The sequence below is a fragment of the Cyrtonyx montezumae genome, unplaced genomic scaffold (genome assembly GCF_038088225.1).
Source record: "Cyrtonyx montezumae isolate F1298 unplaced genomic scaffold, pur_monq_1.0 scaffold_24, whole genome shotgun sequence".
In the NCBI taxonomy this organism is placed as follows: domain Eukaryota; kingdom Metazoa; phylum Chordata; class Aves; order Galliformes; family Odontophoridae; genus Cyrtonyx; species Cyrtonyx montezumae.
Window position 1 is genome coordinate 6296987 of NW_027071981.1, and position 23348 is coordinate 6320334.

Here is a 23348-nt window from a genome sequence, read left to right on the forward strand (position 1 = left end):
GTAACATTTCTGTTGACTGATCTTTTTGTTACGCCATTTAGAATGCTGTTAACAAATAACAATAAATGCATGTGTTTTTAGACAGGAAATGAACGCTCCTGCATGGATAGGGAATGCAGACAACTTGAACTCACAAGAAAGAAATCATGAAGTATACTACCCTCTATAAAAAGGAGAAGACTTGTGGAAAAGACACCATTTTTGTGCCTGTCTCAGTGAAACCTAGAAAGCAAATCTCTTCACACTCCTTGAGAGAGGAGGTGGGTCTTTTGAATCACTAATATTAAGCCCATATTTACTAGCTGCACTGTTAATGAAGCTGATTATTTAAGGTTGCTGTTCAGAAAGTTCTATTGAAGTAAGTATTTCCAAGCTAATTAGTTGAAAAGCAATAGTTAGTAAATAGGTTCATAGATTCATAGGTTCATTAGGTTGGAAAGGACCTACAAGATCATCTAGTCCAACCATCCTCCTGTCACTATCCCTACCCACTGAACTACTAAATCAAATCCCTTAGCACCTCATCTAAACGCTTCTTGAACAGCGCTAGGGATGGTGCCTCAACCACCTAGGCAGGCCATCCCAGTGCCTGACCACTCTTTCAGAGAAAAAATGTTTCCTCAGGTCTAATCTAAATCTTCCCTGGCACAACTTGTGGCCATTCCCTCTCGTCCTGTCATTATTTATCAGGGAGAAGAGGCCCACTTCTCCCACTCAGGGAGAAGAGGCCTCACCACAACCCCCCTTCAGGAAGTGGTAGAGTGCAATAAGGTCTCCTCTGAGCCTCCTCTTCTCCAGACTAAACAATCCCAGCTCCCTCAGCCGCTCCTCATAAGACTTGTGCTACAGACCCCTCACCAGTTTTGTTGCCCTTCTCTGAACACGCTCCGGGGCCTCAATGTCTTTCTTGTAGTGAGGGGCCCAAAACTGAACACAGTACTCGAGGTGCGGCCGCACCAGAGCTGGGTACAGGGGGATGATTACCTCCCTGCTCCTGATGGCTACACTATTTCTAATACAGGCCAGGATGCTGTTGGCCTTCTTGGCCACCTGGGCACACTGCTGGCTCATGTTAAGCCGAGCATCAACCAACACCCCCAGGTCCTTTTCCTCACTACATTCTTCAAGCCATTCTGCCCCAAGCCTATAGCATTGCATGGGGTTATTGTGGCCAAAGTGCAGGACCCGGCACTTGGTCTTATTGAACCTCATCCCATTGAGCTCAGCCCAGCTGTTCAGCCTATCCAGATCCCTCTGAAGGGCCTCCCTACCCTCAGGCAGTTTGACACATCCTCCCAACTTGGTGTCATCTGCAAACTTACTGAGGGTACACTCAATCCCCTCGTCTAGGTCATCAATAAAGATATTAAACAAGATGGGCCCCAATACTGACCCTTGGGGGACACCACTCGTAACAGGACGCCAGCTGGACTTAACTCCATTAACCACTACCCTCTGGGCACGGCCCTCCAGCCAGTTCTTCACCCAGAGAAGAGTGAACCTGTCCACACCACAGGTCTGCCAGTTTCCTCAGGAGAATACTGTGGGAGACCGTGTCAGAGGCCTTGCTGAAGTCCAGGTAGACTACATCAACAGCCTTTCCCTCATCTACCAGTCTGGTCACCCAGTCATAGAAGGAGATGAGGTTGGACAAGCACGACCTGCCCTTTGTGAACCCGTGCTGGCTGGGTCTGATTCCCTGGTTGCCATGCACGTGTCGTGTGATTTCCCTCAAGATCATCTGCTCCATAACTTTCCCTGATACCGAGGTCAGGCTGACAGGCCTGTAGTTCCCCGGGTCTTCCTTACGGCCTTTCTTGTAGATGGGAGTCACATCAGCAAGCCTCCAACCTCTCCAGATAACCAGGAATGCTGATAAATGGCAGAAAGTGGCTCGGCAATCACCTCTGCCAGCTCCCTCAGCACCCTTGGGTGGATCCCATCTGGCCCCATGGACTTGTGGCAGTTTAGATGGAGGAGCAGGTCTCTGACCGTCTCTGCTTGGACCACAGGGGGTGCATTATGCGCTCCGTCCTGGACTTCCAGGTCAGGGCAAGTACCCTGTGGACAACTGCTCTGTCTATTAAAGACAGATGTGAAGAAGGCATTGAGAACCTCAGCCTTTTCCTTATCATCTGTGGTTACATTCCCTGCCTCATCAAGTAAAGGAGAGAAATTTTCCTTAGTTTTTCTCTTGCTGTTAATATATTTGTAAAAGGATTTCTTGTTCTCCTTTACAGCAGTAGCCAGTCTAAGTTCAAGCTGGGCTTTAGCATTTCTAACTTTCTGCCTGCAGATCTTGGCCAGTTCTCTGTATTCTCCCCAAGTAGTCTGTCCCATCTTCCAGAGGACATAGACTCTTCTTTTCTCTCGGAGTCTCAACAAAAGTTCCCGGTTCATCCATACTGGTCTTTTTCTCCTCCGGCTCGACTTACGGGACTCCGGGACAGCCTGCTCCTGTGCCTTTAAGATTTCCATCTTGAGGAGCATCCAGGCTTCCTGGACCCCTTTACCCCTCAGGAGCGAGTCCCAAGGGACCCTTGCAACAAGCGTCCTGAACAGGTCAAAGTCTGCCCTCCGGAAGTCCAAGGTAGCAGCTTTGCTAGTCACCCTCTTGACATCACCAAGAATAGCAAACTCCACCATTTCATGGTCGCACTGGCCAAGACAGTCTCCAACCTTCACATCTTCTACTAGTCCTTCCCTGTTAGGGAAGAGCAGGTCTAGCAAGGCATCTCTCCTGGTAGGCTCTTGCACCAGCTGTGTCAGGAAGCAATCATCCACACATTCTAGAAATCTCATGGACTGCTTCCTCTGCGCAGTATTATATTTCCAGCATATGTCAGGGAAGTTGAAGTCCCCCATGAGAATGAGTGCTGGCCATTGTGCAACATCTACGAGTTGTTTATAGAACACCTCGTCTATTTCTTCATCCTGACTAGGCGGTCTATAACAGACCCCCACCACGATGTCACTTCTAAAGACCATCCCCCTGATCCTTATTCACAGAGACTCTTCTTTATCATTTCCAACCTCAAGCTCTTCAACATCAAAACACTCTTTGATATAGAGAGCTATGCCACCACCCTTTTTTCCCTGTCTATCCCTTCTGAAGAGCTTGTAGCCATCAATCCCAGTATTCCAGTCATGGGAGAGGTCCCTTGTTACTGCAATAGCCACAAGGTCATAGTTAGCCTGCCTCACAATGGCTTCAAGCTCCTCTTGCTTATTGCCCATGCTGTATGCATTGGTGTAGATGCACTCCAGCTGAGACATCTGCCTCACCCTTTTCTCCAGCACAGCCTCCTTAGGCTCTTTACTGGTGAGCCCTGTTTTATCCCCTTCCCCTGTCACAGCTAGTTTAAAGCTTTCTCAATGAGTCCAGCTAGCTCCTGTGCTAGGATTCATTTCCCCCTTGGAGACAGGTGCATTCCATCAACGGATAACAGGCCAGGAGCTGAGTACACTGCCCCATGGTCAAAAAATCCAAAGTGTCTGTCTCTACACCAACCTCTCAGCCAATTATTCATCACCTGTGTTTTCCTAGCCCATTCTGTGTCCTTCACCGCCCCAGAAGGTATGGAAGCAAACACCACTTGTGCTCCCACCCCTTGAACTAATCGCCCTAAACCCCTGAAATCTCTTTTTATAGTTCGCAGGCTTCTCTGAGTTATTTCATTGCAGTCTGCCTAAACTACGAGTAACGGATAGTAGTCGGTGGGGTGCATCAAATCCGGGAGTCTTCTAGCAATGTCCCTGATCTGGGCCCCAGGGAGAAAGCACACTTCCCTGCGGCTTGGGTCTGGTCTGCAAATGGGGCCCTCAGTTCCCTTTAGAAGGGAGCCACCCACTACGATCACCTTTCTTTCTTTCTTGGCAGCAGCAGTCTCAATGCGTGGAGTCGACCGCCTTGCCATTGGTGACCTCCTGCGGGAATCTTCCTGCACTTCACCCCTTATCTCCTCTTCAACATCCAATGCTGCAAACCGATTGCTTAGGGGGATCTGGGGACACAGGGGAGGCAGAGGGGGAGATTGCCCATGGTACTGAGCAGGGTACCAAGCAGGGACTCTCTGCCAGCCCTCCCCATCCCTCAGATATCCCCCTTCTGCCCTACGGGCACAGGTCAGGGAGTCCACCACCAATTGCGGCAGATCTCCCCGGCGCCTTTCTCTCTGGCGCTCGAGGGAGCTACTCCACCAGTCAATCTCCCACTTGCAGTCCCTGATGGCCCTCAGTCTCTCAACCTCCTCTTTCAGTACGATATCAGCAATGTGTTTGGAATTATTTTCATGCTTCTTGGCACTTTGGAACATTTCTGAGCATTCTTGCTATGGATGTGGATGAAATTTGGAAACGAATGGGGAATAACAGCCCCCTTTATTTGTTTTAAGGGGCAATAGCAAGCTGTTTTCCAGATCTTGGAGCAAGTCTATTTGCCTTCCTGTAGAAACCCTTGCATTTTAAGATCCCAAGTTTCAGTCTAGCCCAAAGTCTGAAATCACTTTAAGATTTCACTTCTGCCTGACATGTTAATGCGATGTAAAAAATGTGTTTGCTCCATCCTTAATAGGGCAAAATATAGCATTTGCACTACAAGTGCCTTTTATATGAATCTCTGGTCACTGTAACCCCGTAATTCAAATGAAGCTTGTTTCTTCTCCCTCAAATTTGTGATTATGAACTTCTAACAATTGGCAAGGACATGCACTGATGCTGCCAGCGAAACTCTGGATCCAGTGCAGCCATGCTTTATGCATCCTTTTGCTAGGATCCTGTAATAACCTTGCCTTGTATGGCATCAAGACAATTGAATTCTCTTTTGGTTTGTACACTTACATAATTGCATTACATTCTCTGAAGCCTTTTTACCCCCATAAATGATTAAAACTGTTGCACAAATTTGGACTTCGGAGATGTATTTAGACCTCTGTACTCTGAATGTAAGTCACTGAGAGACTGATTGCTGCAAGTGAGGAGAGCTTGTTGTTTTGTGATTTTCTGGCAGTTTAGGGTTTTGTGAAAGAGAAGTCTGTGTCCTACTAATAGAGCAGATCACATGTTCTCTCATTTGTGTAATTGAGAAAATTACCAATATAATGAAAACAGCTCCATCTAAATAAGTTCTGTGCCCGCAGTTAATAAAAGAGTATCTACCCTCAGAGACCTGGAATTCCTCTGCAAACTCTTTTAGTTAAACAAAGTATTTTGTGTACCTGCAGTTAATGTGATATTTATTTTTTCATTATTCATGAAACAATTTTAGTGTCACCACTGATTTTCCTGGTAAGATGTTCAGCTCCAGCATGCTGGAGCTCATGCTGAGTTGTAGCTGAAGATGTCAGTCACAATAAACATGAGCTGCTGTGACAATACGATGGCAGAAGGTGAAGAATCTCTTTTCTTGTGCAAGGACGTGCATGTGTCTCTCTCTGTGTGTCAGAGGGAGAGAGAGATTTGATTGTGTTTACAAGATTCATTCGAGGCACAGCGGGCAGCAGTCACATTGTAATATTCACCTTAACATAGATAATTCGATTTTCAACCTGGTTATCATGCATATAGACATAACGATACATGAAAATATCTGCTTTAGCAGTGCATTTTAAACAAGGTTGCACACTTCAAGTCAGAATATATTAGAGGTGAATGTTGATTTTAACAATTGCAGAAGTCCTTGAAAGCACTGTTCAGCATTCAGTGTATGTTACAGAATTACCAAAAGGAAACCAAATTCTAGTGGGTTTCCTCTTGTAACTGTTTCTGGGCCAAGCTCAGGATGGATTTCCCCGAATTTGAAGTCTCACAGTGTGTACGTATTTATCCCATTTGAGAGCCTTACGTACTAATAGAGTTTCTTTTTTGAGTCCCAGGTTGTGTCCAGACTTGAAAATTAAGAGTTAAAAAGTCCCACAGCCTGTCTGAGCGTTACACCAGGAGGAAAATGAGCTGCCTGAACAGAGAATGAATGTTGTCTTGGGTCACCATCAAGATCTTGACCTGCCTAACTGATGTGACTCAAGGAAAGAGGTATGCCAATGCTCATCAGGAGCACATCTTCATTTACCGCTTCCTGGAGCGGCACAAGAGATAAGGGGATTTATCAGCATTTTAATTATAGTTCTAACACACTGTAGTTGTAACATTATGCAAGACAAAAGGAAGTCTGCTATTTGCACTGCAAGATTTCAGGCTCAACTTGTATCTAAAGTGAGTGGATGTGGTTGGGCATGATCTTGTGAATCACCTAAAACGCGTTTGCAACAAACAAAAGCCGTCATAATTCTCCCAAAGTCAACAAAGGTGAGTGTGTTTATACGAATGGGGCATTTGGCCCAGACCCAGCTGGAGTCTTCACAGTATCACACCTCTGAATCTTCTGAGGTTTTCTCACAGTCACTAATATTGAGGCTGTATGGTACCCAAGGCAATTATCCATTACTGCTTGGGCCCGGCCCAGGAATTATTCCACAACATGTTGCCTCATTAGTATAAAGTAATGGTGAAACAGAAACAAACTAGAAACTAGGAAAACGAGGTTGGTAAAGGGAAAGAATGTGAAGGATACAAGTTGGAATGGTTTCCTCTGGTGGTGTGAATCGGTGCAGTGCTGTCCCCTCTGGTGAGTCTCTGCCAGCTTACGCCTTGCGATACTCTGGCCCATGATTATTAGGAAAGTATGTTGTTGATATGCTCTATAATGGCTTCCATTACGAGCCCATGCTAAAAGAAGCAGCTGGTGAAAGTTATGTTTATGTTCCACAGATGGATCAGCAATGGCAGATACATAGCTCTGTGTCTGGTAAACAGGTGTTTGACTTCATATTTCCTAGCTAGCCAGAAGAAGTCAGAACCTTGGTGAGGGGTGTAGACAAAGGAGATCAATTTAGCTGTTGAAAAGGAAGAAACAATTATTTTTGGTTGCACTTTATCTTCTTTTTGGACAGTGAGTAGCGTCCTGAAATGTTTCCTGCCTTTTATCAGGTGAGCCCCCATGGTCCAACTGATTGGGAAGGAAAATTAGCAGAGGGGCAAAAAGCCTAAAACTCCTTGCAAATGGGGCTATTCAAACGGTACTCTTGCACCTCCTCTTTTTCTTGCCTGTTTTCAGCAGTATAGGGATGTGCTTTGACTTCAGACAAAGCAAAATGAGCCAATAATGCAATAAAAACTTCCTGTGCCAGAGAAGCAACTTCACCAGTTGCTGTGGTGCAGAATACAAGTAATTGAAATTACATCTGAGTTTAGCTATGCCTTTGCTGGGAGTTGGGAAATATAATACTTTTCTTAAGGATAAATGTTTTGCAAACCATTTCCAACACCTGTAAATTTAATACTTATGGGTGTACAGTCAGTGCAGGAGAACAATTGCTTTTCAGCTTACTTGAAATAGGGCATTTATTTTGATTGTGTTTATTTATTTCTGATTGCTCAGAAAACCCAAAAACAGCTGGGATTATTTCTGGCCTCTAAATGACAAATATTTCTAGACAGAAGAATGACAACATGTAAATTTCTGGGTGAATATCATTGAGCCTAAAATTCCTTAAACTCTGTGGATTTGGGAGCATTTTCACCGATACCCACCGGTAGGCTGAGTACTCATTAATAACTAATATTATGATTCTCTGAATCATAGTGATCCAGATTCAACACTTCTGGTTGCAAATCAGGTTATTATTTTACACTTTGACCAGCTCTGGGGAAAGCTCCTTAATATGTAATGCAAAGAAGTAGCCTAAGGGAATCGAGCAGCCTGGCAGCGTGTGCTTAAAACTCTCCCACACTGCTATCGCATGTTCATTCTACTGGCAGGGGGTTGAATGCATTCTGCTGACTCTTTGCAACCAGTGGCCCATTGACCATGAGTGGTACTCCAAGGTAAGAGCTGACCCAGTGTGCAGGAAGGGCAGCTGGGAAAGCCAAAGAGCCCTGGGTAGGTCTGAAAAGAAGTTCAACTTCAATGTTGTTAACTCATTATCACGCCTGTTTTATTGAAACCAAACCCCTCAAAGAGGCAGCGTTAGGTTCAGCGTGTTACATTGGGAAGGTGGCTGTTCAAATGAAGTGTGAGCAGCGTGTGTTTTCATGCTTCTGTTGTAGTTGTAATGTATGAGGGAATAGTGAGAGCAGCAGGTGTTGCCAGAATTTATGGAGGAGCAGCAAGCCCAGGCGGCAGGCCCACAGGAAGAGCAGTGACAGTTACTGCAGCAAATGATCTTGAGAATTACGAAAGCGGGTCAAAGCCCCTACCCTATAGTCTGGCCCTTGGGCAGGAACCAGCAAGACATTGACTCTAGGCTTGCATGGCCATCTCAAGCAGTAAGACTAGCAGCTATCAGGGCAGCCAGCCACCCGAGACCCGTGCTAAACAAGCATGGCCCATGCTGTGCATGCTGATCTCTGAGTCGTGGTACTGCTGCCGACTAGGAGAGGTACATCTTGAACCAGTTGGGAATCCCAGAATAGAAGTACTGATAAAGCCTCATGGAGGAATTTAACTACCCAGACATCTGTTGAGTAACAAATACAGCTGAACATGCATCATCGCAGAGGTTACTAAATTACAGTGAAGACAACTTTATGATCCAGAAAGTAGAGACTCCTGAGGAGAAGCCATCCTGGATCTACAGGAATATATTAATGAAATTTGCAGATGAAACTTCGCAAGTGTATTAAAAATATAGCGGCTCTGTGACTTTAGCATGGTAGCATATGTATTTAGTGTGGGCCATTTTCCACATCCATTTATTAATTTTTACTATTTGATAAGTGAATGAAAGCTCAAACCCACCTTCTGCTTTAAAACTGTTTGTATCATCCATGCATCCCAGACACCTGAAATCTACACATTCTTAGCTATTATACTTGGCAAACATTTCTGTTGGACTACGTACAGCTCATGATGGAGACCCAGAGAATTAGAAAAATTGACAAACAATTATAACACTATGCCAATTCAGTTCAAAAATCCAAAAGCATACCTTTGCAGAAGAAAAGCTGTTTGAAATAAAACTTTTATGAGATGAGGAACCTTAAGATGCAGAAATATTGAAAAGATAATAATGAACAGCAAATAAGTCATGAGTTTTCAATAAGGCGCAATAGCAAGGGAGGCCTATAAAGATTTGGAGTACCAACAAAGAGATATTATGTCACAGGGTAAAGTTCAAATAGGTCTATTTTCCCCTCCTCGTTGGTATTAGGCAATAGAAAATAGGCTAGCACATTAAAATGAGCAACAAAAAGGTTCTGATGATTATCAAGATGAACTTCTGGCAGTAGAATGTAGGGGTTTATGAAAAAACTTCTGGAAGTTTTGCCTTACAGTGACACTAAGGAGTAAAAAGAAAGGCAACCAAGGAGTCTACAGCATTTGATTTTTATTCTACAGCAAGGGACTCTGTGAAATACTAGGGGAAAGATTTCTCAAAAAATTTATCACATAAATAAGCTAGTCTTTGCCATCCTCAAAGAAAAAGCAGCCCTGAATGAATCCTGCTTCATTCCTCAGATTCAGTACATGGATAATGCAGGTTTACTCTCTAATGATTCATTTCCTTACGTCTGGAGAGTGTGTCTTTTGAATTTGGGGTGGGAGGGGGGAGGACGACAAACGTTATTTTTCCTCTTCTGCCAAGTTTTAATTTGATGCATTTATTTCTTCATTACCATTGTGTCCCAACATTTATTGTCTCAAACACAACTCAGCAAAATCTTTTTCACATCTCTTCAGGAAGGTAACCTTTCAATTTACATTTGTAACAGCAAGGTTCTATCTCAATGGGATGGTAACGTTCATGATCTTCCTGCTAAAACACTGTTCATTACCTTTGTGATGAAATATGCCCATGTTATAAATATTTCCAGAAAAGAATAAAACTTTTCGCTTGTCTACATCAGTCCTGACATCTGCTATAGGGCACACAGAGAAAGAAATCTACCTCCAAAAGTTATTCCAATTCAGTATTGTATTAAGACTATTATCAGATAATTCCACTCCACACGATCAAAGGCTTTCTCAGCATCTAATGTTAATAACGTTCATGGTCTTGAGCCTTTGCTTTTTCTAAGACTTTAAAGTTCCCAGAGCATCACCTAAAAGGTCACCGAGAGGTCTAGGAGTATTCAGTTCTTTGATCAGAAAGAGCCAAGAGCTCTTTTTAGTCTTAATGTTCAGTTTCTGTACATACACACATGCACCCCAAAATAGAGAATAAATAATCTCAGGGAGATGGAACTCAGTCCAGCAAAAGCAATAGTGGTAGTTTTTTTTTTGTTTGTTTGTTTTTTGTCGAAGGTACGATCTAAGAAATCCTTTGCAAGCATGGAATTGAAAGGAGATGATAAAATGAATGAGAATCCCTCCATGGTTAATATTTCTGTCTCAATTTTGGTTAGAATTGGAGTCAGACAAAAACAGATTGGACGCAAACATGTTATCAACAAGATAGCAGCAGTGATATACAAACCAGCACTAATGAACTGTCTTTACGTATCCAGGGAGGCCTTCTAAAGAAAGCCTACCAACACCTGCCTGAAGGCTCTTTTTGCTTCAGGCTGCATGGATTTCCTTGCTGTTCTCGATCAAAGTTAATTTGTAATCTACAAAAACAGTCTGCTGTTAAGAGGCAGAAGCAAAACTTAAGAGTGGAAAAGAAGCTTCAATTTCTGTCTGCTGCACCTGAAACAGGCGTACTGAGTCACTCCAGCACTACAATGGAAGGACAGGACAGAAAGAAAAGTCACTTGTGGATTGCCTTTCCATAATAGAAAGTATACAAAGCCCTGAGCAAGGTAACTAACTTGAAAAGTACTTAGCTGAAACTCTTTCCTGGAGCATTGACTCATGCCCTCTACTTCAGAAAAGCCAGATTACAACGATTTGCCAGCGATTTTGTGGCTGCAAAATGCAGAAAGGTATTTTAATTACATTTTCCCCTGTGATCAGTTCTGTTGCCATATTCTGTGGTTGAAATCTTATTGGAATGCTTTAAATAGAACAAAGACTTTTTCGGCAGTTCTGCCCCATCATCCTTCCTCTCCTCCATCCAAACTGATTGAGGTTGTTTGGATAGAAATGCTGCTTTTATCTAAATGGCTTTTGCCTAGGAAGTGACTGCAGATGATCGGTGCCAACAGGAACTCTTCACAATCACTGATTGGGCTTTCCTCAGTTAATGTGGATTTCTCAAAGGAAGTGCAATGAAAAATTTGAATCAGGTTCTGAAGCGAAGCGGTGTGAGTGGCCTCAGAGCCATCAATATGCTGATTTACCCCAGCTGAGGTTTCTAAACTGCACAAAAAAACACATATATTATTTGTAAATCAGCTGTTTGATAATCAGAGGAATCCAAATTCTCATGGCTTGATTTCTGTAAAGGCAGGATAGAAGTTTTTCACACATTTTGCCTCGTGATCAGATCTGAAGCCTTACCAGCAGGCAAAATTTCAACCCAGACTTATTTGCAGCTACAAAGAGATGTTTCTTCATCCACATATACTCACCCTGAATGAGTATAATACCTACAAACTTGCCTCACTCACCTTGATGGCCCATCTGGTAGAAGTGATGATCCCTGATCAGGTGTCTTCTTCCTTTAGGTCTCCAGAGTTGCTTAGTGCAGAGATTTAACTCTTTCTGTCACGTATCCAAGCTCGTGTTACCTTCTGGAGGCTGGCACTGCTTCTGCAAAGTCAGAAAGAAGTGTTTAATATCAGATGCCATTTCCCATGAAAAGTTTGTGTGGAAGCAGGACGTGGATTTATTCTGAGGAGGAGGAGTAGGGGAAGAAGAACGGCTTGATTGGGTCCCCTTGGTTAGGTTGGATCTAGTTCCTACCTTGTGCTAATCCACCCCAGACTCCTGGCGGTAAGACCCAAAGCAGTGTAAAGCAGATAACAGGAGAAGGCTGAGGGGGGCTGGTCAGGGTGTTTGTAAATAAATCTGGAACCTGGGATCTGCAGCCTGCTTGGTTATGGTTTTGTGAAAACACAATTACAGCATAAAATGAAAGCAGGCTGTGCAATGAAAACAGGAGGAATGCCATCACCCAGGTTAGCTTGTACTGCAAACCACCCTGGTCAATCATCTGAGATGAATGGAGGTATCCGCTGAATAACCTCACTTTGCAACTTTTATGTGAAGGCTTGATAAATGAAGTCAGGGAGAGGTACAAGAAAGTGATTAAAACCAGCCTGCGCAAAAGGCAATGATAACCTCCCTGAGCATGGAACTTTTTTTTCCCCTTCTGCCTGAGTTTCTTGAATAATTAACCCTTTCATCCTTCAGTCTCTCTACACAAACATTTGTATACCGGTCCGAAGCAGCTGCCTCCTGAGGGACAATTTGTCACTGGTAATGAATTGGACTCAGTGTCGAGGCTAGCTACTTCCAACAGGGGTGCTTCCGTCTGAGAACCACGAGCTGGAGATTGATAGTGGCCTAGATGTGGTGGAGGACCTTTTCCAAAGTTTAGCTCTGTCATTTCTTGTCCCTGAGCTCTCTGTGCTGCCCAGGGGCTCACTTAGGCACCTGCTTTTAGGCACCCGCCTGGGAGAGCATGGTCCAGGTCACACTGTTGTGATGCCATTCTGTTGTTGTAGTGAGCTTGGATGGGATATTATCGTCACTTCGGCAAAAAAAATACAGGCACTTCTGGCATTATTGTCAGGCAGGGGCAGAACTTCTCTTTGAGGACCTGGAACCATCACCTGCTGTCTTCTGCTGCGAAATTACTCAATGGTGGGATGACTTGGGCACGCAGAAAAGCATCTTTCCCACATACAGCATAAGAGATCAATAGATTTTCCATTCTTATAGATCACTGTGCTCCTAAGTGCTTGAAAGGGACCAGCAAAGGGGCATAACAAGCAAAATCCTGACCAAATGGGATCAGAGGCTGCTCGTAGTTTGATTGCTTCAGTTTTTCTCTGCCCAGCTGCATTAGGATACTGAATCAGTCTCTTCCAAAACAAAAAACAAAAAAAACAGCTGTCTGAGATATGGTCTCAAGTGAAGATCTAGAAGTGAGCATTAACATAAAACACACAAAAGCTTTCTTGCATGTCAAGAAAGAAATACAATAATAGGCATTAGACTTTTATTTGGGGAAAAAATCCCTAGACTTAACCCAAAGAATGGCACCAGTACTGCTGCCTGTATTGAACAAAGCTGTTTAAACCCTCACCGAGAAGCAAAATCTCAGCTGAGAATTGTCAACAGAGCTTTTACGACAGCCTGAAAATTAATTGTCCTCTCAAATGGCAGTCCTCAATTTAGGCGTAATCTCTCCTGCATTACTCAGGTAGCTATTGTGAAGTATCACCCGGCTTGCTGCTCTTGCTGACAGTTTCTATATCCCTTTACCACGCCCACTGGAAGGAAAACAATCACATAAATCCCTCTTTCAGGGCATGCTCAAACTCGTTTCTTATTGTGGGACAAATTTATGGTCGCATTTACTATGTAATCTTTAAAGGGGACTGGCTGGTGGTTGAAGGTCTAAAATTACAGATGACCTGGGTGTAAGCAAAAGTGGATTTGTTAAAAAAATCTGTGTTTAAGGGAGGAGGGAAGGGGGTGAGAGAGGAGAGCTTGATGTTCCCTGAGTAGTTTATGACCTTTCCTTTAAAAAAATAAAAAAAAAAAAATTAAATTAAAAAATCGCCCTTCGAGAAAGGTGGAAAAGCAATTTTCAGTCTGTGTCTCTAAATATCTGTTTATCCTGCTGCCACACTGTGCGCATGCCCAGTTCGAATGATTTAGCGCTCCGCTGATGACTACCAACGGAAGGACTCCATGTGAAAAGGTAGTCTGCCTCGGCTAATGGGCTCTTGTTTCAAAGGGATGCTGTGTGTACATTACTAGTATATGGAGAAGGTGCAGAAAGGCCTCAGCAGACATTAGGAATGGAGTGTTGTTGATGATGAAAAGGCACTTTGCTGTTGAGGGAATGGTGGGAGAGAAAAGGCGTATCTGTCTTTTTGATTAGAAATGCATGCTTCCTTTCATCATCTGAGCTGAAAAATTGGCTTCTGCTCTTGGTTTATGAAACCATTTTTCTTTTCCCTTCTTTCCTAGGTTTGCAAACTCTTTAATAAATTAGTTACTGTGAGGTGCATGGGTGCAACAATCACCTTAGAGGCTTTTCCCAAATGCATCTTTAATATTTTATAAGTATTTAAATGGATTTATTCAATGTGAACAGCCTGATTTATTAACACTGGCACTCTGGCAAGGAAAGGGGGTTCAATACAAATTATGTTGTGTCAGAAATTTTTAGCAGCTAGATCTCAATTTACCAATGGATTCTCGGAAGTCGGGAAATAATAGGACCCACCCCGTGTTAATATTTAATCAGGCTTTGGTGCCAGGTAGGAGAAGCTGAGACACAACTAGGGGAGCCCTGTATTACATTAAATTACATTACATTAAAACTTACATTGTATGTGTGTGCACTTCTTAGATGAGGGTTGGTGGGAAGTGGATCTGTCTTTATGACAGGTAAGGGGTTCTGACCCAGGGCTGAATAAAGATGCCTTGTCAGGCACTGAGAAATGGCCAGAAGTCAAAGGCTTGCTGCAGGCATATGCAGGAAACCTTAGTGATCAGGTGTGAAACTTGTTTCCCTCTTGATGTCACAGGTCCAAGAGATGCCTTACCTTGTGCCTTTTCAGAAAATAATGGGTGACGACAGAAATGCTGACCCTGACTCAATAGCAAAGCTGCTTTGTAGAGCAAATAATGAAGCAATGAGAAGAGTGCTACCAAGCCCAGTGCTGTCCTGTGTAACTAGTACATCAAGGGCTGGTGAAAGAGTAGGCTTACTTGTCCTCTGTAGATCAGCACACTGTATGTCACCACTTTGAATTACCCAAAATTCATTTTCACCTTGAAGTGCGGTGTAGGGTTATTTTTATTTAGCCTGGTATGTTACCCTCATAGAAACAAATAAGTTTTATAACTGGGTGGAAACACCAAAGCCCTTTCTCACTGCAGATTTTGACTAGGAATTTAAAATGCTAGTAAGCTCAAAAGCAAAGATTTTCACAGTAGTGTTCATTCACTTAAATAAAACAGATGAACATAAGGGCATGATTGCAAAATAGCTCTGCACATCAGCAGGGCTTTCCTAAATCACCGCACCCAGTGTGGAGCAACTCAGATAAGTTAGGAGTTTGCATGAAAACTGGCAGTGTCTCATTTCTGCTGAGGATCACTGACACAGCCATCCAAATCCACACCCTAAGGCAGGCGAATATATAGGTGCATGAAGGGCAAAGAAAGCTTCAGCTAGCCAGAGCGGAACTGGTGCTGGATAAAGAAGAGAATAAAGGGCATCTCAGATGCTTCAGATCTTCTCCTGGAGCGTTTCAGGATGACTCAGCAATGCAGAAACCCTGCAGCGGTCAAGATTGCCTGGCCATAATTGCATGCTCATGTGCTAGGGTTGGGTTTTTTTGGAGGGTGTGAACTAAAGTAGTGTCATTGAAGTGGCTGAAATAACAGTGGTGGGCACTGGCTGACATTTCGGCCCGTAGCTGAAGTCACGGTGATGATGAGGTAGTCTTCCGGTGGGAACTTCATTCATTTTCTTTTCTCACTTAAGAATGTTTATTTCTATCACTTTAATCACATAGTGCTTTTCATTTCCCTGCGTGCCTGCTTTATTTGAAGAAAGAAGGAAGAGTTGAATTGCTAGTGCTTTGCAATGTTATTATTAAGAAAATTGGGCTATGCTGCGGTAAGATGACTAGGTCAAGAAAATAGGCTGGTTCACACATCTGGCTCTGCTAAATTTGATTGGAATGGTTTATTGTAAGGTTAAATTCCCAGGGCAAGAACCCATTCATTTATGTGTGAGAGCTGCCTGTTCCTGCTGGCATGAGAATCACAATTCATCAAGCAGAGTATTTTTTTTTTTTGAGTGGAAGATATTCGTGTGGAGTGTGTACCTGAGAACGTTTTGGTGAAGTGATGGTAAATACCATCAAGTTCCACTCCACCTATGTCAGTCCTAACAGATCTCTGTGGAATTCGTCACCGGGCTGGCAGCTGTGCAAGGGGGGATTGTTAGTCTCTGGTGGTAGTTCTAACTACTATTAACATGCATTCATACAGCTCCTTAAGAGTAAACAGGAATATTATGACTGGTTTCATGTAGAAGAGTAACATATGGAGCTGCACCTCTGTCAGTGGTGAAAAGGAGCACAGTTCAGTAGAAACTTGTCTCAGGTCCAGGGAGGGAGTGTGAAATGGTTCTGTGGTTACAGGTTTTGGGGGCAGCAGGTACAGAAGTATCTCCTCAAGTACCAGCCATGCTTTCCAGGAAGCAGCACTTCAGGAGTTACTGTTCTTTAATAGATAAAGAGGCTTCGTCCTTTCCTTTCTGCTTCATCCTAATAACCCAGTGTACTGTTAGGACTGTTATTTGCTTCATACATAGTGTAAAAAATGCATGCCACAAAATTCAGTTCTGAATTTGGTGATATTATATTTTAAGCACTGCCACTTTTTGCATCTAGTCTCAGTGTTCTTAGGAATGCACATTCCTTACTTATCATGGCATATTACACACAAGTGAGGTGATTTCATTTCCCAGTCACAAGCAGTGATGATTCTTTGAGTTTTATCTGATAAGAATACTATCATATATGCCAAATTTAAATATGTATGTTTAGATTTGCCCTGAACTGTTTTAATGTTGGGACTGAATGAGAAAGAAATTCAGGAGAAAATATCAGAAGGAATAGAAGATGTTTCACAACTCACAGAATCACAAAATTGTAGGGGTTGGAAGGCACCTCTAGAGGTCATTGAGTCCAAGCCCCCTGCCAATTCATGTATACTAATCCTAGCTGAACTGATATTTGGAAGCTATTAAGAATTATTTCTCTAAGAACATCATAGAAAGTTAAAGAAGTTGGCATAGTTTTTTAGCTAAGTTTCATAGTTCAAAAGTTCACCTGGACTTCTTGCCGATGAAGAATTTGAGCAGTGAGAATTTTGCTCTACAGCACCAAAATTTCAGCCCTTTCTTCATTGTTATCAAGTGAAATAGAGGAAGACTGATCCTGCAGTCTTCTGCTGGTCAAAGGCTCTCTTGGAGAAGTGGTCTCCCTCTGGTCCCTGGGACGATCAGAAGGTACTGCTGTGTGAGCAGGCCCGAAGTGGTTATCTCAGAAATCTGAATGTGATTTTAATTAGAGCCTTTATTATTGGAACAGCTGTAACCAAGGTTGTAACAGTCAATTATATATGGACCTTTATTGGCAAAGGGTGTTTAATATTAAACAATAGTTGCTAACCATGAACATACTTGATATAATAATGAACTTTATTTGAAAGATCAGCATAAGATAAAGGAGTTTAAATTTAGCTGTACAGTCTGTAACAATAACACAAGGGGATATTGTGAATTCCTTTTATTTGGAAACAGAAAATGCAGAATGTTGTTACATTATCTTTTTGAGAGCATAAAGTAAATGTTTGGTAACCAGAGATTTGTATTGCTAGAGAGAATCACTTTCGCTAAAGCTGCAGTAACCGAATGTTTAAATGTGCGGAGTTGAACTGTCAAAGCACATAACAACATCTTTAAATAAAATGGAAGTGGCTAGAGCTGCCTTTATCTGTGCCGTCCTCTAACAACTGCTTAAGGTTCAATTCTGTTCCCACTGAAGTCAGTGGAGATTCTCCCATTAACCTGAGATGATTCATGGTCTCCAAGTGCAGAGGAAGGAGCGCTGCTGTCCTGCAGCATGTGCACTGTTTATACTGGCATGGAGTGAGGCTGCCAGCTCACAATGTTCCTCAGTGGGACTCAGACCCTGTGCAGGAGCATATTTGTGTCAATGGCTATGTAGGCCATTTGGCCTGGAGAGTGAGGCCCTGTGCAAGTGTGGAGGCAGGTTGTCAAGTTGCCCTGAGTGCAACCAGGACTACAGTACATTTTACCCACGCCTACCCTCCAGCCCTCTCTTCCCCTCTGACAGGAGGACAAGCCACATATCAGTCTCCTTTTTCATTTCCCACAGGCTAAACTATGAGCCATCACTTTGGATTGACATTTGGGCTTGTCTCTTTCTCTTCAGATCCACCCTCCTTCTGCTGCACTTGGTGGACCAGAGTTCTGCAAACAGACAATGTCTTTATCAGAGCTGAAATAGCCCGGCCAGACCTCCTTCCAGCTTCTTGGTTTCCAAAATGCAGCTCAAGTTCTTAATTGGGTAACCTGAACTTCTCTGTAATCTAGGTATCAGTATGCATGGGTGTAATGGACATGTCAGTGCTGTGTATGCTAACACTTTAAGTCATATAATGGGCTTGTTCACTGGAAGAGTAAACACTCCATGCCATTTAACTGCAAACCAGGGGGTGACACAAAGGAGAATTTTAGCTGCAAGTTTATCTCTGATGTAAAAGTAGCTGTTTCCCTCGATTTGGGGGGTTATCTACAGCAGTGGTACTCTCCTGAATTTTGAGTCTTGGTTGTCTGATCAAGACATTTGAGTGAGGTGGGTGGTGAGGGGGGAAAGGAAAGGCAAAGGACAGGATTGCTCCTTGCAAGCACTTCTCAGCTCATAAGAAGCTTTTGTGTAGCTTGTGCAAGCCTACAATTGGATATTGCAAGGTATAGTACTGTTATGCAGAGGAAGGGATTAGGAAAAGAACCTGAAGGTATGAAATACAACAAAAGATAGTATTTGGAATTGCACTGTTAGGAAAGCAGCTGAAGTCAATGGCAGTTTGATCCATGAAAGCACAGCAGGACTGAGCCCATATATAGGAAAACACAATCTGTCAAAATTAAGTGTGTAGTTTATGGTATACTTTTTGTTTGAAATAACATATTACCTCCTATTTATAGTAAAGCAGACTAAACAGTTCTATATGTCTGCATTTAAAATTTTCAGACAGAGAATAAGGATACCTTTTACCTGGAAACGGTGGAGCTGGAGCTCAAAATTGTTAGCAGTGATATAAATGAATACCTGTGATTTTACAGGCATATAAATCTCAAGCTTCTGCTTACATAGCCCTTCTCTGTCTGAAGTATTGGCTGGATCTGCAGATCACTGCTGGAGGACTACTAGGAAACAAATGAACTTGCAATGCATAGTATCTTAAAGGAAACTATAAATGGGATAGGTCAAGGACTAGGCATGTAAGCGACAGGAAAAAATCTTCCTTTTAGTTTATACAACTCCTGCTTCCATGTCTGTGCAGATTCCTAATAAGGAATAGTAACTTTTCGAGGCACTAGGCCTGTACATATTTCCTGACCTTATAATTCTCACAGTTCTAGACATTCCAAGGTAGGGGGTCATTCAGACAGAGTTGTAATTTCTTGTGCATATTTATTTCCAAAGTATCTTTTGCATAGTTTCCCAGTGAAATCATGTGCTGGAACTGGGGAATGCTAAATAGGTTATTTTTCAAGCTTGCATATAAAGGGCCTGTCAGACTGGACTGTTTTGGACTTATCAGGCAAAAGTGCCAGAGCCAAGGCGTGATGTTTGGGACTCGTCCTTCCCAACCCGCGCTTGAACTGGGGGTGGCATAAAGAGGCTGAGGAGCTTGGATCCTGTTATCGATAAGGACTTTAATGATGTTAAAAGGCTTGAATGTCTAAGCTGGTTCAATAGGAGTGTGACCTGAGCCTTCCCCCAAAAGTACATTTTGTTAACTCTTCGGGGTTACATTAGTTCTCCCTTTACGTTCTGTAAATAAACACTACAGATTTTATGTGGGGAAGATTGTAGAGGCATGGCCTCTTTGTAAATAACTTTAACTGATTGTGAAAGTACATTTTGAATTCATTTTCTTGATTGTTCAAGACAAGTTTTTTTTTCCTTTTTTTTTTCTTTTTTGAAGCAATTGCATTTATCTGATCAGAGAATTAAAATGCATCGGAGACCAGAGAGCATGTCATGAATTTCGATTACTCATTTCTCAAAATGCATCAGCCAAGCAGCAGCTAAAAGTTATCTGCTGTCTGATGGAAGTTTACACAAAGTATTTGTCTGTCCGCTTTCAAAAACAAAAACAAAAAATGTGCTAAAAATCCTTCAGATAATGCATTCGTAAAGGGACAAGCTAAACTTGAGAGGAAAGAGTTTGCCTTTAACACAGCCCATGGCCCACTCAAAGAAGCAGTGAAGTGGGTTAGCCAGACCTCAGCTTTTATCAAGATGGGTCTAACTAATCTAAATTGAAATGTGGGCACTTTCTTTCTGAACTCCGAAGGCATGAAATGCATTTGGGACTGAGGTTTTCAGGCTCTTGTTGAAAAGCAAACGTTGCGTTTCTGCTTGCAGAAAGACTCTTAAAATCTAACCTTTTTCAAAGTGTTTGAAAAGAATGTCAAGGGGAAGATCCCAGAGAAATCAGGAGTGTTTTCGCAGATTGCTGGTGACAGTAAGTATCATTTTATAAAACACCAGTTAGGCTGCTTATGACATATGGAGACAATTTCTGCCTCAGCTATATTTACCTTTGCCTTTGATCTAATGAGAACAGCTCGTGTATATTGAGTCAGAGCTTGGTCTACGGTATCCTGTTTGGTTTGCCTATTGGAAGAAGTTTGGAATAGCTAAGCTGACACATGCCGCTGTAAACAGGAGGACAAGATTGCAAAATGAGCCTGATTTAGTCATGTGAAGGGACAGTTATGAGGTGATACGAGTGAAATGCATTAAGTGCTGCCTTTTTCCTTTATCATTAGAGAATCATTGAAATGTAAGACTGGGAGGAAACTCCATAGGCCATCTATTCTGTTCTGCTGCTTTAAGGCAGGATCAATTATATAGCCATCTCTGGCAGCCATTTAAGTAAAATATTACTGGAATGAAGAGATATTTTTTATATTTAGAAGGAGGAATACTGCCAGCACAGTCAGTTACTTACCTTCTGGAAAAGGAAAGAAAAGGAAGAAAAAAAACCCCATAAAAAGTGGTTATTCCAGCTCTCTATGAGTAATCTTCAAATTAGCTTGATTATTTGCTTGGGATCATTGGAGAAGCCTGGCTAGAAGATATAAATGGGACATAAGATAGGATATGTGGATGTGAAAAATAAGGCGATCATAGGAAGGCAAGGGAACGGGTTGAACAGGCTTCCAATTGAGGCAGTGAGCTCCAAAGGCAGCTGTATGTTTAGGCAACAACTGAATGAGCCTGAGAAATTAAAAAATACAAAGAGCTGTGGGTTGTATTTTGAGCTTTGAATTACCTGATGACTCTTCCAAAGATTAGAAAAGAGGTTTTGTGTGGCTTGCCCCCCTCAATTAGTATCAGAAATCCATGTGAGTATGTATGTTTACACAACACTGGTTTTACTCCTGAACAAATATACATAATGGTTTTAAGATTCTTTCATAAACAATCTTTAAACTTTCTCAAAGTAATTCATACAAGAGAGGTGAAAGAATGGTGTTGCACTGCAGATTCAGATGGATCACTGCTTGCCTCTGCTGTGGTTGCATCATCGCAAGGATCTCTGCTTGACTGTTACAAGTTTTTATTTTTTACAACCAGACCACCTCATTTGACTTTTGTCAGTTTTGCTGCAGTTTTCCTCTGCTCTACTTTAAAGCGTAAACAGTACTGTTATTTGCAGGATGCTATTGGTCATCTATTTTATCAATCTAATATTCTTATATTATGTATCTTAATACTGCTATTAACTGTTTTGGGTCATTTCTTATTTGTATTCCAGAAAACTGCTTCCAGTGTTATTACTTATTGGTCATAATCAATTAGGGAAGATTTTAGACTATGGCAGTCTTATATAAATACACTGGCAAAGTTCACCTCCTATGATTTCTGACAATTAAATTGTTCTGTCACTTTGGGACCTTCATTAATCTCAACTTGTCATCCTTGTTTATGCAGGTTATAATGGCCTGTGTGTGTAAGTGAAATGAGATGCTAAAAGCCCTTGGCTGTTTAAGTCTTTGATGAAAGTCAAGCAGGAATATGCTGTTGAAGGAGAAAGTTGGTTTTCTTCATCTCTCAAAACAGCACCATGGAAATTATTCAGCAGTGTAAAGACTAGCCAAGCTTACAGATCAGCGAAGAAAACAGACTTTATGGTACTGTTATCACAGTCCTTTGTGTGTCTGCCTGAGTGTAGATAGAAATAAAGATGAGGCAACACAGATTACTTCCTCTTCCAGGAAAGTGATCTGAAGACATGGTGCTCAAAAAGAGGAATCTGAAGGCTAGAGATTTACAGGTAGCACTGTGTATCAGTGCAATTCAGGTGGAGGATGCTCATGAGTCAGTATCAGTAAAGCTTTTGTTTTGGGAAATTCTGGCACACTGCTTGCTTAGAACCAGTGCAGATGTAGTTCTGAGGACTTTGGGAAGTGAAAGTGAAGGTGCAGAGGTGAATTTAGTATTAAAGTTCCTGTGGGAGTTTACAATCTTATTCTCTCTTAAATTATCTTCTAAAATTCAGAATCATGCTTTCTGATGTCTTCAAGTGCATATGGTAATTTTTCTTCTGACTTCTGCATTTGTTAGGTCTTAAAAAGCTTTCCAGAGTGGTCACTGCATGGCACCAATGCTTGTATCAGACTCCATGCCTGTATCAGCCTCCTCACTGATCCTTCCTCCTGGAGTGATCTCTCAATTTACAGCCCTCTGAACCATCCTGACCCACACTCTGAGCCTCCATCCACTTGGCCAAGCAGTCTCCTGGGTGGCCAAGGTTAAAAGATAGGAATAGTCTTGGAGTTATCCATCTCAAATCTAATAGGAGTGTAATGATATGCTATTCTCTGCACCCTGAGAAACATATGAATGACATCCTCTCTCTGAGCACTAATTATCATAATTCTTAGACCAGGGAGAGATCCAGAACACTGCACAAATTATCACCCAATATCTTTAATAAATGTGGATGGTAAGTTACTTGCAAAGGTGCTGGTTAATAATCTGGAACACATATTCCCAGACCTAATTCATTTCAGTCAGGTGGGATTTATTAGGAGTTGGACTGTCATGAAGTCATATGAAGCAGCTCTTCAGAACAGTAAGTTCACACAGAAGCAAAGTAGGAAGTTGGTATGTCCCCTGGTAGAATAAATGACCATACAGATGACTTTTTGACTTTTCCAAGTGCTCTGCTATGGACAAATCTTTGACACTGTAGAGTAATAGCTGGCATTGTCCATGTACCTATTGTAAAGAAGCTGATGCTGTTGTTGAATGGCTGGGTTTCCAAATTTACAAAAAGGAGAAATGGCAGAGCTGCTCTCCCATTTCTAATTCATCTGGAGTTCACATCGCAAGTGCTTTTCTTGCATGAGATTAATTTAGAAAGAAAACCAAATCCCATG

At 42.3% G+C, this 23348-nt stretch overlaps 1 long non-coding RNA gene across 1 annotated transcript in view; it reads left to right on the forward strand.

Annotated features, from left to right (window-relative positions):
- LOC136050593 (uncharacterized) overlaps window positions 1-23348 on the forward strand; it is a 266346-nt gene that overhangs the window by 231001 nt on the left and 11997 nt on the right. Inside the window, exon 7 of the long non-coding RNA XR_010622405.1 lies at window positions 5874-6030. This is a non-coding gene — a long non-coding RNA (uncharacterized LOC136050593). The remainder of the gene's footprint in view (window positions 1-5873; window positions 6031-23348) is intronic.